This window comes from Leopardus geoffroyi, chromosome B3, assembly GCF_018350155.1.
Source record: "Leopardus geoffroyi isolate Oge1 chromosome B3, O.geoffroyi_Oge1_pat1.0, whole genome shotgun sequence".
Lineage (NCBI taxonomy): Eukaryota > Metazoa > Chordata > Mammalia > Carnivora > Felidae > Leopardus > Leopardus geoffroyi.
In genome coordinates, this window is record NC_059337.1 from 77,893,682 (window position 1) to 77,897,451 (window position 3,770).

Here is a 3,770-nt window from a genome sequence, read left to right on the forward strand (position 1 = left end):
AAGCATCTCTAACATAGATGTTTTGAAGAAACATTTGTATCCTCATGTCTCACTATCCCCTAACTCAAAATTCTGTTCCATTTGGTGACTGCTACTTGACATACAACAGGAGACAGATGTTTCTATTTCCCAGATAGATAGCACCTCAAATCCTTATTCTCATAGATGAAATTATTTTAGTATAAATTACCAAGTGTTTCAGTGATTTCCATCGATCTCTTCCTTACAGGTTTCTATAAGTAGCTTATTTGGAAATTTTCTGAATAAGGATGGTATAAAAGAATCAAGTAATGGATAAATAAATAAATAAATAAGTAAGTAAATAAGTAAATTGAAGGTATGTCTTAGAAGTTTTGTCTGCCTCTATTCAAAGTCTATTCAAAAAATCTTCATCTATTATAGACTTTACATTATGGTATTACTTTGGATCAGTTCTTTGCCAGAATATAGGACTTTACTCTCTCGTTAGCAAGTGAGGATGAGAAATAATCCAACTACTTCCCCTGTGTGTCACAGCGTGTCTGTTAATCATATATACTATAATAATTAATAATAAATGAATGACACTGGGATATATTACAAATTCCCAGTAGGATTTAGAACAAAGACAAAGGAGCTCTGAGTTAGTAAATAAACAGCAATGGCAAACTAAAAAAAGTCTTCTTTGTTAGGAAACAAGCTAGATGAGAGAACATCTTATCAGATAAATATGTGCTGAATAGAAGTTTAAAAAAAAAGCGTAGTAGGTTATTGAACTTCTATTTACCTCATTTTTACAGAAAACAACTGTGAGTTGATTCCAGCCTACATTTGAATAATGTTTGCAGTTAATTCTCCCCTGGAAAGTTTGGAGCTGCTTTTTTTTTTTTTTTTTTTTTTTTTTTAACCCCTGAAGAAACCTACAGGTTATTAGTGAAATTTCTGGTACTGTTGGCTTCAAGTTGTTCTCTGTTGGCTGCCTCATAGACATGCTGTCCTTCATTTATGCAGATGGCACGGATGACCCACTATCAGTAGGATATTGCATCAATTAATGGCACATAATTGAGAAATAACAGATTGGGGTTAGGGGTGCAGTCCGTGAGTAGAGAGCAAAGTTTTCCCAGTCAGGAGTATACTGGCCCATATGGAAATTAAATATGTGACCTTGACTTTAATACCACCAGGATCTAATTGAGTTAACCATCTCTGTCACACAATGTCGTATAAATAACTAATATTCTTGTCATTATCACCCCATGATATCTGTTAATGTTATAAATCTCTAAGTTTCACTATTCAAATAATACTGTTTCCATGATGACATTTCTGATGGAAATGATTTTTTTTTTTACATAGTATAGATTCAGTATTGTCCTGGCACCACTTTAAACTTTTTAAAGTTATAATTATTAAATACCCCTTTAAATCAAAATTTATAATTTAAACAGACTGCTTAAAAGACACTTGGAGAAAGTACTTCTAAATTCTAACTCACAAGAGGTACTGCATAATGGTTGCTTGTTAATAAAACAATATCTGTCTCATTTTGGGCTTTAAGGAGACATAACACTATTGTCTTCCCATTGAATTTCAGGAACCAAATGAGGAATAAGACACAAGAGTCACTACTAATCATCCCACATAGGGGTGATCATACCAAAATGCATTTTTTTTTCTATAGGCAGGCCAATTCAAAAGAGAGAAGATCTAGAAAAGACAGAAGCAAAGAAGTCGAGTTTCTTCACTCACCCTCACCAAGTGGAGTGAGGGATGAGGAAAAAATTCAGATTTCTTTTCCTGAATTCCCTTACCAAGGAAACCTGGAGAATAGACGGTCTCTCACTCCAAACATCATACTTACCTTCTCACAGCAGATGAACAGCATGTTTGATAATATGATAAACTGTTTACGTGGGTGGCCTCACATTGTCTTCCAGGTATGTCATGAGTCAGTTTTTATTGTTTCCAAGAATAGAGGAGAGATTAGAGGCCCAAATAAGTCAGTTAATTTTCTCAAATATCAAGTGAGAGGCATGATTCTGACTTCAGGACTCTCCGATTCCGAAGGCTATTTTCTTTATTTCTATAATTCTCTGCAAGTAAGTTATTATGTCTAATAGCAGCAGCCAGATGCTGGCAGATGGAGTAAAATTATTTCTTCTTTTTGAATGATTTTGCAACTTCAGATTTGCAGAAATGTATTCAAAGCTGCTAATAAGCTTGATAAATGCAATCCCCAGCTCCCTGTCCCTATCCCCAATTCCCTTCCACTCTCGTGTCACTTTCTCACATGTAGGAGATCCAGAGACAGGTCTAGGAATCATGTGTTAGAGAAAATAAACTCATTTCTCCCATCAGTCAGTATTGCTCCAAATACTTACTCTACATACAATATGCAAATGTTACTATCTTATCTATCTATCTATCATCTATCATCTATCTACCTATCATCATCTATCTAATATGTCATTATCAAGCTATAGCATTTTGTTTTTTGAAGTCTGATCTTATTTGTTACTCTCAGAAAATCTCATTGTTGACTGGACTCAGACTAGAGGAGACGCTCTCAGAGAGGACAGCCTCCATCTCTTGGCATTCTGTTCCTGGTGTTTTAATTTGGCCTCCTTCATTCACTGGGCCAAAAGTTGAGGATATTCTGCAGCCTTGTCTTTATTTTTCTTAGTACAATGTTTCTTCAGAGCAATAGGTCAACATGTGTGTTGGCGGACACAGGAAGTAACAGGATGCTAAATCTTGGGTGCTTTGGTTCTAGGTCTCTTATCTTCTTGGTTTATGGACTTTCTCACAACACACTGGCCAACATCATCTTTTTTAGAGAGATTGGCAAGTTTGCATATTCTGCTAGCTCTTTTGGGTCCCAGGTGATGAGGCACAATGGTATCAGTGAGTCCAGGAATATCCTTCTCCCCTTTTGTTACAATGACCAAGTTGACAACACTGAGACTGGCACCCACAATGCAACGTCAAATAGATTTGTGCTCTTTTTCCCCAGTCCTTCTTGGTCTGGAGCAGGAATGACCCTTAATGAGCAGCAGGTAGACATGGCCATGGGCCAAGACACCTGCTTCATGGGGAAGCCTTGGTTGTCATTGCCACCACTGATTTGGACCAAGTAACCCTTCCGTTCTTCACCCAGAACATCAGCAGCAACTTCTGTGGGTATGCCCTTCTCAGCAACGGTACAAGTTTTGCATGCATCATCCACTTTAAGGAGATTCTGGCAGCGAGTAGCTGGGAGACAGGTGTTCAGCTTCATCCTAAAACAGGCTACTGCCTCTAAGGTGCCATGGAAAAGAGCAAGCTTTAGCATTCAAGCGTACCTTTGACAAGAGCTTAGCTTTTCTTTTTTTTATTAAAAAATTTTTTTTAACATTTATTTATTTTTGAGAGACAGAGAAAGACAGAGCATGAGTTGGGGAGGGGCAGAGAGAGAGAGAGGCACAGAATCTGAAGCAGGCTTCAGGATCTGAGCTGTCAGCACAGAGCCTGACAGGCGGCTTGAACTCACCAACTGCGAGATCATGACCTGAGCTGAAAGTGGGACACTTAACCTACTGAGCCACCCAGGTGCCCCAAAAACTGGGCTTTCCTGATCAACTAATTCTGTTCAACACTTGTGACATTATTGGTATCCATTTTGACTGGTAATTTATGCAAACTAGAGTTTCTTAGATAACTTCAGTCTAAAAAGTCTTTTAGGTAATCCTACCATTGTTTTTTTTAACTAAAGTGTTTTGTTTTTGTAAGTCCCATGTTGTGACTGACCA

The 3,770-nt window shown here is 37.5% G+C and overlaps 1 pseudogene; it reads right to left on the reverse strand.

The window, feature by feature from the left end:
• Nucleotides 1–2,528: 2,528 nt before the first annotated feature.
• LOC123583707 lies at nucleotides 2,529–3,259 on the reverse strand (annotated as a pseudogene).
• Between the last annotated feature and the right edge of the window lie 511 nt (nucleotides 3,260–3,770).